The sequence below is a fragment of the Anomaloglossus baeobatrachus genome, chromosome 2 (assembly GCF_048569485.1).
Source record: "Anomaloglossus baeobatrachus isolate aAnoBae1 chromosome 2, aAnoBae1.hap1, whole genome shotgun sequence".
Taxonomy (NCBI): Eukaryota; Metazoa; Chordata; class Amphibia; order Anura; family Aromobatidae; genus Anomaloglossus; species Anomaloglossus baeobatrachus.
In genome coordinates this window covers 126022392-126034419 of record NC_134354.1, presented here as the reverse complement: position 1 = coordinate 126034419, position 12028 = coordinate 126022392, and positions in this window count along the sequence as shown.

Here is a 12028-nt window from a genome sequence, read left to right as displayed (position 1 = left end):
GATCTAGGATTCTAGGATGTGGTATTTTAGTGTTCCCTTTATTTTTTTTTTAGCAGTGTATATATATATATATATATATATATATATATATATATATATATATATATATACAGTGCCTTTTGAAAGTATTCAGCTCCCTTGAATTTTTCAATCTTCTCCCACATTTCAGGCTTCAAACATAAAGATAAAAATTGTAATGTTCTGGTGAAGAATCAACAATGGGACACAATTGTGAAATTGAACTAAATTTATTGGTTATTTTAAACATTTTTAAAAATTAAATACCGTATTTTTCGGACTATAAGACACACTTCCCCCCCAAATGTTGGGGGAAAGTGGGGGGGTGCATCTTATAGTCTGAATGTAGGGCATGGCTGCGGGGAATGAGGGTGCTGTGGTGGAGCAGGTCATCGGCAGTGTGAGCAGGCTGTAGCAGCGCCTGCCGTGACTACGTGGGCCCGCTCATTTCATATGCATGCATCCTCCCGTCTATCATCTCTCAGTGCTGAAGCCGACGCTGACAGGTGGGCAGGATGATGTGTGGGGGAGCCGGTCCGCGTGATCACCCCTGGCAACTACAGCCTAGAGTGATCGTGTGTGGCTTTATTCACTGCCCCCCTGCGCATCATCATCAGCGCGGGGGGCAGTGAATAACTACGGTATACTCACCGGTCACTGTTCCCTACAGCATCGTGATGTCCTCCTGTCTACCGGCCCACTGATGTGTGTGGAGAGCGGGGCGCACAGGGATGACGTCATCGCTGTGCGCACAGCTCCACACACATCAGCGGGCGGCAGACAGGAGGATATCACGATGCTGCAGGGAACGGTGAAAACACAGGTCAGCGGCGCTGCTGCTGGAACATAGAGGAAGACGAGCGATGCTGCTGGAGTGAGGAAAGGTGAGTATAAACGTTTATTTTTTTCTGGGCCATAGGATTCAGGCCATATACCAGGATACCAGGATGGGGGTATATAGCAGGATGGGGGTATTTATCAGGATGGGGGCTATACCAGGATAGGGGTATTTATCGGGAAGGGGGTATTTATTGGGATGGGGGCTATATCAGGATGAGGGACATATATACAAGGATGGGGATCATATACAAGGCAGGAGGATCATTACTAGGATGGGGTACCTTAGTAGAGAATTTGGGGACATTACCCCCATAACAGTGTCAGCAGCAGATCCTCGCCCCATAAGTGTGTCATGATCACATTTTTTTCTTACATTTTTTTTCCTATTTTACTCTAAAACCAGGGTGCGTCTTACGGTCCGATGCGTCTTATAGTTCAAAAATATGGTAACTGGAAAGTGGGGCGTGCAATATTATTCGGCCCCTTTAAGTTAATACTTTGTAGCGCCACCTTTTGCTGCGATTACAGCTGCAAGTTGCTCAACTCTAGTCTCTATCAGTTTGGCACATCCGAGAGACTGAAATTCTTGCCCATTCTTCCTTTGCAAATAGCTGGAGCTCAGTGGGGTCAAGAGGAATGGGCCCAAATTCCTACAAACTATTGTGAGAAGCTTGTGGAAGAAGATCCAAAACTTTTGACCTAAGTCATACAGTTTAACAGCAATGGTACCAAATACTAATGAAATGTATGTAAACTTTTGACTTTGCAGAAAGTAATAAAAATGCCTTAAAACATTCTCTCATTATTCTGGCTTTTGGCAAATATAAATAATTTTGGTTCCTAATTAACCTAAAATGGCAAAGGTTTATTCTGATTTCATGTCAGATAGTGAGAAAACATGCAGATGTGTCTTTTTAGAAAGTGTATGTAAACTTCTGGTTTCAACTGTATATCGGAACATGCGTACCCATAGAAATCTATAGGTGTGTATAACACATTGGACTGCACTAATGTCATCTGTGTGCTGTCCAATACACATAGAGACAGGTGATGGAAAGATTAATTTCCTTCTCTGCATCTGTGATCTTATTCTCACATGTGATAGAATCAGATTACAGTAGATGACACTCGCAGCAGAGCCTGGGCCGAGTGTCATTTAGGCTGGGTACACATATTATCCGGCTTTTCGCCAGTTTGACGGATGCGGCGCATGCCAGTACAGTATGATACAGTATAGTGGCAGCGCCGCAACTTCCGGGTCACATGCTCCGGTCACATGACAGCATGTGACCGGTGCTTGTTGCGCTGCCAGTGTACTGTATACACTGTACTGGCGTGCGCTGCATCCGTCAAACCGGTGAAAAGCCAGATATGTTTACCTAGCCTAATAGATTGCATCCAATATTATACACTAGTGTGACCCTGGCCTAACCTGTAGGTTACCTCTATGTCATCAGGAAAATAGCATTTTTGGAGTGGACAGGTTGCCTCAATGTTCCAGTTTAAGCAACCACTGGAAAGGTAATATTATGTTCACTGGGAGTCCCACCAGTCCTGAGAACGGGACTCTGAAGTGTCTGGCTGGAGTGATGATGACCCCACAAGCCTCCCTTTGCTCCATTAATTGTCTGGGACTGCAGGAGCTTATGTGGAGTTCAGCACTTGACTACCTTCAGGAGTGCCATATGCAATGAATAGTAGAGCATTGCCATGCAGGGTCATCACTCCAGTCAAGCAGGGCTTTTTTTAGTCTTGTTCTCAGGATTGGGGAGACCCCCATCCATCAGAAAGTTATAACGTCACGAGTTAGCACTTCTTTATGCTGAATTCAGATGTCCGTGATACATAGTCTGAGTGCGGACCTCGATGTCCGGATCGGCTGAGGGTCTCCTGACCCAACCTCAACAGCCTCATATACACTTATGAGGCTGGCGATTTGGATCATGATCCACTAATTGCTAATTTGACCTTAAATGAAGCAGTGCCACTAAATAGATTTTAGCTTGGAAATATCTGTATCTCGGTTATGCTGGATTCACTGTATAAAAAAGGGCCAATGAATCAGGCCATCATGAACAATGTGTTTTCATGTAAATGCTGTCTGAGAAGCCTACAAATGGCTGGAAAACAGTATGCTGATTTTGCGGCAGTTTTGTTGTGCATGTAAACTCTACGCTATTTTACTATAGACTGTAATCAGGGTTTTGTGCAAAAGTTGGAAGAACATTTTAAAAGCCGGTCAGGGACTATGCGCTAAGTGGCGTCTCGTAGATCAGTCTACTCTTTCATAACCCCGGAGTTAGAGGTCACAGAGGTAATGGAGCTGCTGTAAGGCAATATGGTCCAGGGTTTCATGAGCTGCTCGGATGCATGAATAATGGTGTGGGGCTGGGGGTGAGCCTGCCTACCTCTGCCTACAAAATATTCATTCTTTATTATATGGCACCAGCAGAATTTAAAGATGTAATTACTCACAGCAGGGTCTTCTTACATTGAGGGCTATGCCATAAACCTGTACCAAAATCCACCTTATATTTGCAAAGGATCTTCAATGGCATGTATATATGTGTGACTACTTACTGTGGAGTCTACTATTCCTAACACAGAACCCTGCGGTTACATCACATGTAGGAATACACCACTGCAGGTTTTACCATTGGTCCGCAGGTGTTGCATGGGAATCTGCACCCTATGGATTGCAGAGAGCAAAGCGTATGGTAAAAATCCACAGCATAAATTGACATACTGCAGATTTTAATTCCACCATTGTTTCTCCACAGCAAGTGGGTGACATTTGCTAAATCTCAGCCACTTTACTTCTACTGTGTTTCCCACTGCTAATTTTCTTCTGCAGTTGGACCCTCGCTGATGAGATATGGCCGGCGTATCTAAATATATGCAGTGCGCACATACCCCTCTTCTTTGGTAACATAAAACTGATGGATGTGTTAAGATATTTTGTTCCTTGCTTCTATTAGCAGTGATATAATATAGCAGGTGAGCGCCATCTAGTGGGCAAAGTCATTTTTTTAGGCCTTGCTCAGATGTTTTCAACAGATAGAAAAGTACATACTGTAGTCAATGTGCCTTTGTTTTTTGACTGAATTATTTGCAAAAAAAACCCCCCAAACCATACCCAAACTTCAATTTTTAGAAAAATAATAAATAATAATAATAATAATTTCCAGAAACTCGTCCATTCACATTCACATAGGACCCCCAGCACGCAGAGGACACAACTTAAGAGGCATAAGGACAGGACTCTAAGGGTATGTGCGCACGTTGCTTTTTACCTGCTTTTTACCTGCTTTTTTGCTGCTTTTTCTTCTGCGCTGTTTAATGCCAAAATGGATGTGTTCTTCTATTCAAGCAAAGTCTATGGGAATTTGGGTTTCTTGTTCACACTATGTTGTTCAAAATGCTGCCTTTTTGTGGCAGAACTTTGGTCAAAAACTCAGCTTTTCAAAGAAGCAACATGTCAATTGTTTTTGCCATTTGGGTTTTGCACTGCAAAGCTGAGTTTTTGACCAAAGTTCTGCCACAAAAAGGCAGCATTTTGAACAACATAGTGTGAACAAGAAACCCAAATTCCCATAGACTTTGCTTGAATAGAAGAACACATCCATTTTGGCATTAAACAGCGCAGAAGAAAAAGCAGCAAAAAAGCAGGTAAAAAGCAGGTAAAAAGCAACGTGCGCACATACCCTAAGGCTACTTTCACACATCAGGTTTTTTCCATCAGGCACAATCCGGAAAAAAACGGGTAAAACGGATCCGGTACCGCATCCGTTTTATCCCCATAGATTTGCATTGTTACCGGATTGTGCCTGATGGCTTTGCGTTTCATCCGTTTTTTTCCGGATGCGGCAAAATTAAGTAAAGCGGCGGCCGGAGGCAACGTATCTTGTAACGTTTTTTTGTCCGGCAAAAAAAAACGCATCGCGCCGCATCCGGTCGCTGCGGCGCATTTTTCAATGCATGCCTATGGACGCCGTATGCGGCGCAATGCGGAAAAAAACGCATCCGGCTGCCGCATGCGGTTTCTTCCACTGCGCATGCTCAGTAGCGTGCCGCAACCGGAAAAAAACGGACGGGCCGCATGTAAAAACTTATGCAAAGGATGCGGTGTTTTCGCCGCATCTGTTGCATAGGTTTCACAGCCGGATTGAGCCGCAGTGCTCAAACCGGATGTGTGAAAGTAGCCTAAGGGGCACTTTGCACACTACAACATCGCAAGGCGATGCTTGCGATGCCGAGCGCGATAGGCCCCGCCCCCGTCGTAGCTGCGATATCTAGTGATAGCTGACGTAGCGAACATTATCGCTACGGCAGCTTCACATGCACTCACCTGCCCTGCGACGTCGCTCTGGTCAGCGAACCGCCTCCTTATTAAGGGGGCGGGTCGTGCGGCGTCATAGCGACGTCACACGGCAGGCGGCCAATAGAAGTGGAGGGGCGGAGATGAGCAGGACGTAAACATCCCGCCCACCTCCTTCCTTTCGCATAGCTGGCGTGAGCCACAGGACGCAGGTAGGAGATGTTCCTCGCTCCTGCGGCTTCACACACAGTGATGTGTGCTGCCGCAGGAACGAGGAACAACATCGTAACATCGGTTCTTCCTAAATTATGGAAATGACTGACACTACACCGATGATACGATTTGGACGTTTTTGCGCTCGAAAATCGTATCAAAAAGGATTTACACACTACGATATCGCCTGTGACGCCGGATGTGCGTCACTTTCGATTTGACCCCACCGACATCGCACCTGCGATGTCGTAGTGTGCAAAGTGCCCCTAAGTCTAAGTTCCCACGATCAGTATTTGTTGAGTTTTTGACACTGCAGAATTTTTGCACTTTAGTTTATTGATGTTTTTTCATTGTGTTTTTGTGTACATTTTTAACATGCGTTTTTATCACATTTTTTGTCTCTGTTTGCTATGTCATGCTTTAAATAAAGCAGGTTTGTTTTTGCAACTTCCAGGTATTGACATTCTTAGGTGCGGTTTACATGTGTTTTGCCGCATCTAATGCAAGTCTATGGGGAAATTCCGAACAGAAAACTCAGCGAACCTGCAAGTGAAATTGACACGCTGCGGATTGGAAATACGCACCGGTCAGTTCACGCACAGTAAAAAGGAAGCACAGTGGGCATGAGATTTATATAAATCCCATCCACTTTGCTTGAACTGTAAAACGCTGCTGTTTTAACGCACCATCAAAAACGTGATTAAAAACTCATTGTGGTCAAGTACCCTAAAGCAGGGTTTCCCAACTCCAGTCCTCAAGGCCCACCAACAGTGCATAGTTTCAGGATTTCCTTAGCATTGCACTGCTGTTGGAACCAGCACCTGGGCAGGTAATTACATTAACACCTGTGCAATACTAAGGAAATCCCAAAAAACTGCACTGTTGGTGTGCCTTGAGGACTGGAGTTGGGGACCTCTGCCCTAAAGGACCCCATCTTGGCTGGTGAAAAAAGCAAAGTACTGCATGCGTCTTTTTCTGGCAGCTCTATAGACAATGTGACTCTGTTCCATGCAAGACTGAGCTCACTGGAGCCCCATTTTCAGGATCAATGGAAGTCCTAGCAGTCGCCCCTTCACCCTACAATAATCATTAACCCCTTCACCCCCGGCCACTAAAACACCCTAATGACCGGGCCATTTTTTGCAATTCTGACCAGTGTCACTTTGACAGGTTATAACTCTGGAACGCTTCAACGGATCCTGGCGATTCTGACATTGTTTTTTCGTGACATATTGTACTTCATGTCAGTGGTAAATTTAGGCCGATATTTTTTGCGTTTATTTGTGAAAATTTAGGAAATTTGGCGAAAATTTTGAAAATTTCGCAAATTTCAAACTTTGAAAATTTATGCCCATAAATCTGAGAGATATGTCACACAAAATAGTTACTAAATAACATTTCCCACATGTCTACTTTACATCAGCGCAATTTTCGAAACAAATTTTTTTTCCGTTAGGAAGTTAGAAGGGGTCAAAGGTCATCAGCAAATTCTCATTTTTCCAACAAAATTTACAAAATAATTTTTTTAGGGACCACATCACATTTGAAGTGACTTTGAGAGGCCGAGGTGACAGAAAATACCCAAAAGTGACCCCATTCTAAAAACTACACCCCTCACACTGCTCAAAACCACATCCAATAAGTTTATTAACCCTTTAGGTGCTTCACAGGAACCAAAGCAATGTGGAAGGAAAAAATGAAAATTTTACTTTTTAACACAAAAATGTTACTTTAGCCATAAAATTTTCATTTTTACAAGGGAGAAAAGAGAAAGTACACAATACAATTTATTGTGCATGTTCTCCTGAGTACGCTGATACCCCATATGTGGTAAAAATCAATTGTTTGGGCGCACGGCAGAGCTCGGAAGGGAAGGAGCGCCATTTGAATTTTTGAACGCAAAATTAGCTGCACTCATTAGCGGACGCCATGTCGGGTTTGAAGACCCCCTGAGGTGCCTAAACAATGGAGCTCCCCCACAAGTGACCCCATTTTGGAAACTAGAGGCCTCAAATAATTTTTCTAGATGTTTGGTGAGCACTTTGAACCCCTGGGGGCTTCACAAAAGTTTATAGCGTTGAGCCGTGAAAAGAAAAAAAAATTTTTTTACCACAAAACGGTTGCTTCAACTAGGTAGCTTTTTTTTTCACAAGGGTAACAGGAAAAAATGCACCATAAAATGTATTGTGCATTTTCTCCTGAGTACGCAGATACCTCATATGTGGTGGAAATCAAATGTTTGGACACACAGCAGTGCTCGGAAGGCAAGGAGCGCCATTTGAATTTTTGAGTGCAAAATTAGCTGCACCTGTTAGCGGACGCCATGTCGGGTTTGAAGACCCCCTGAGGTGCCTAAACAATGGAGCTCCCCCACAAGTGACCCCATTTTGGAAACTAGAGGCCTCAAATAATTTTTCTAGATGTTTGGTGAGCACTTTGAACCCCTGGGGGCTTCACAAAAGTTTATAGCGTTGAGCCGTGAAAAGAAAAAAAATTTTTTTTACCACAAAACGGTTGCTTCAACTAGGTAGCTTTTTTTTTCACAAGGGTAACAGGAAAAAATGCACCATAAAATGTATTGTGCATTTTCTCCTGAGTACGCAGATACCTCATATGTGGTGGAAAGTAATTGTTTGGGCGCATGGCGGGGCTCAGAAGAGAAGGAGCGCCATTTGACAGCAAAATTGGTTGGAATCATTAGCGGACACCATGTCACGTTTGGAGACCCCCTATGGTGCCTAAACAGTGGAGCTCCCCCACAAGTGACACCATTTTGGAAACTAGAGCCCTCAAATAATTTTTCTAGATGTTTGGTGAGCACTTTGAACACCTGGGGGCTTCACAGAAGTTTATAGCGTTGAGCCGTGAAAAGAAAAAAAAAATTTTTTACCACAAAACGGTTGCTTCAACTAGGTAGCTTTTTTTTTCACAAGGCTATCAGGAAAAAATGCACCATAAAATGTATTGTGCATTTTCTCCTGAGTACGCAGATACCTCATATGTGGTGGAAAGTAATTGTTTGGGCGCATGGCGGGGCTAAGAAGAGAAGGAGCGCCATTTGACAGCAAAATTGGTTGGAATCATTAGCGGACGCCATGTCACGTTTGGAGACCCCCTATGGTGCCTAAACAGTGGAGCTCCCCCACAAGTGACACCATTTTGGAAACTAGAGCCCTCAAATATTTTTTCTAGATGTTTGGTGAGCACTTTGAACACCTGGGGGCTTCACAGAAGTTTATAGCGTTGAGCCGTGAAAAGAATTTTTTTTTTTTTTACCACAAAATGGTTGCTTCAACTAGGTAGCTTTTTTTTTCACAAGGGTAACAGGAAAAAATGCACCATAAAATGTATTGTGCATTTTCTCCTGAGTACGCAGATACCTCATATGTGGTGGAAAGTAATTGTTTGAGCGCATGGCGGGGCTCAGAAGAGAAGGAGCGCCATTTGACTTTTCAAACGCAGTGCACTGATCGGCCGCTGCAGGACGCACGGTCGGATGCGATAAAAAAAAGCGTCGGGGATACGTAAAAAAAAAAAGTCACGCCAAAAATTGAGCAGGGATGCCGATCCGTTATCTGCATCCCTAATCAGCGCTCGGCGGGACGCACGGACGGATGCGATACAAAAAGCGTCGCGAATACGGAAAAAAGTCACGCCAAAAATTGAGCAGGGATGCCGATCCGTTATCTGCATCCCTGATCAGCGCTCGGCGGGACGCACGGACGGATGCGATACAAAAAGCGTCGTGAATACGGAAAAAAAAGTCACGCCAAAAATTGACCATGGATGCCGATCCGTTATCTGCATCCCTGATCAGCGCTTGGCGGGACGCACGGACGGATGCGATACAAAAAGCGTCGGGGATACGGAAAAAAAAGTCACGCCAAAAATTGAGCAGGGATGCCGATCCGTTATCTGCATCCCTGATCAGCGCTTGGCGGGACGCACGGACGGATGAGGTGTAAAAATGGACAGGGGATACGGAAAAAAAAAAAAAAGTTATACTCACAGTACCCAGAGGACTAGCAGGAGGATCACTGACCAGAAGAGCTGCAGAGGAACAGATGGCAGAGAGATGGACAGCTTTACAGGAGCAGCAGGCAGATCAGCAGAATGCCCAGGAAGGACCCAGCGATGGACGCAGATGTGATCAGGCCGGTGAAGACAGGTAAGAGGACGTCGGGGGAGAGCAGAGGGGGAGAGGGGGGGGTGAGAGCAGAGGGGGGAGGGGGGAGAGCAGAGGGGGAGAGCAGAGGGGGAGGGGGGGAGAGCAGAGGGAGAGGGGGGGAGAGCAGAGGGGGAGACCGGAGAGGGAGCTGCAGAAGCAGAATAGAAATAATGGGGGAGGCAGTCAGATCGCAGGGGGAGCGGATCGGGATGTCGGGGGGGGGGGGGGTGGTTGGGGGGAGCAGATCGCGGGGGGGGCACGGCAGGGGCTATCACGGCAGCGCGCAGGGGCACCACGGGAGCGCGCACGGGCTGCAAAGTGAGCACAGTACTCACTTTGCAGCAGCAGCGGTGGTAGCAGATCGGGATGCCGGGGGGGGCAGATCGGGGCGTAGGGGGGCAGATCGGGGCGTAGGGGGGCAGATCGGGGGGGGGGCACGGGCAGGGGCCTTCACGGGAGCGCGCAGGGGCCTTCACGGGAGCGCGCAGGGGCCATCGCCGGAGCGCAATACTTACCTTTGGAGCTGGCGCGGTGACAGCAGAGGCGGCGTCTGCGGCGGCAGCAGCGGTGGCGTGGTACCAAAAGTACCAGCCACTCCACGCTGCAGCCATGTTGGGGGAGGGTCCCCAGAGCAGCACAGGCCTGGGGAGGGCGGCCACCGGCAGATCAGACCGCCCCACTGCACACTGATTGGAGCGATTGCGCGTCATAGCACGATCGCTCCAATCAGTGCTGCAGGGGCTGGGGGCGGCATGTTTGAGGTCCACCTATGATATGCTGCAGCAGCTGCGGCATCTCATAGCTGGATCTCACAGGATCGCACTAATTCGGGCATTATTTTTGCCGAAATTAGTGCGATCGATGTGGTTGGCGGTTCAGATTTGAACAGCCAATCACATCGATCGTCGATAGGGGGTGGCGATGCCACCCCCCCTGGGGTCAAGCAAAGGTCCCCTGCTGTAAGAAACAGCAGGGGACATCATTTGAAAGCCGTTGCTATGGCCACGGCAATCAAATGAAGTTTAGGCCGTAAAATTACGTCCCTGGTCGTTAAGTCACGTTAAAATAGGACGTAATTTTACGGCCCGCGGTCGTGAAGGGGTTAAAGGGGTTGTTACACAAAGTGCATTTTAATCAATAGATCTTGGAATAATAATAATTATTAAGTTGAGCACGTGGGCCAGGCATGGTATGTGTGGTAGCTTGCCAAGCTTCAGAGCCGCCACTACGGCCATTATCACACAGAACCATGCATGGTTGTAGATTCAGAAGCGAGAGCCACAGATCTGTCTGGTCTGTTATAGCTTTTCACAAAGGCGGCCGTGTGCTATTTGTCACCTATATAAATTAGTTTCAGCAGAGCCTGTTGCCTCTTCACCAAGGCAGTGCTTACAGCTTGCGACTGATATGGACATTGTCCTGCGAGATGACAATTAGGAGATGGAGGATGAGGAGGGGGTGCAGGAACTGGTGTAGGTGGAAGAAACCCTGATGGAACTAGGGCTCGCAACCTTCGGCATCGGTAGCACATGTACCATCCCAGGGTCCGTCTCTATCCCGGCCTCCACAAGGTTCAACCAGTGTGCCATCAAGGAAATTTAGCATCACTGAACACAAACATTTGTCCACGTGTCAGTTAAGTGGACCTTCCCAGTAACTATGTTGGTCAAGGCAAGGGTGTTGTTATGGAACACATGCTAGTGTAAGGCAGGGACAGCCCACTGAGAAAAATATTGGCGACTGGGGACCAAGGTACGGCTGGCACCATGAGGTCGCTGAAAGCATCAATGTCCACAAGCCTAAATGGCAATATATCCAAGGCAAACAGTCTGGAAATGTGGTAGTTTAGTACTTGGGACTGTGGGTGGGTGGCTGGGTATTTACACTTGCATTCCAAGGCCTGGGGTAGGGACAGCTGAATGCTGAACTGGGACAAAGAATTGGATGTGGTTGCTGATGTGCTTTCGAATTTTCGACATGTGCAGGGTGGGAGGCATTCGCTCCTGTGTCCTGGACAGAGATTGGCAAACACATAGCACAGCGGAAGAGGCAGTGGTGTCACCTGCAGACACGGATTATAGACCTAGGCATTCGGCCCATCATGTCAGGTGCTTTGATGACATGTGCCTGAACATGGTGGTAGTGGTTAGGCCCATGCTTTGTACAGCACAGGCTGCAAATGACCATTCTTTAACACTAGAAGTCCCAGAAATTTCGATCTCCCTGGGTTCCAAAGGTAGAAATGTTAAATGACCCCTCTCTGGGACTTCTAGTGTTAAAAAAGGGCCAGACTGGGGAACACCTAACCTTTCCCCTGGGACCTTGCCACAAGTGGGTGTTCTGTGGAATAGTTGCCTGCCTTCTCCCTCTGGCCACTCCTATGCCTCTTCCTGCTTCTGGTGGTACTGCAGATCTCCCTTGCTATCCTCGTTCTGCATGGTACCTTCCCAGGTTGGGACATCATCCACCAC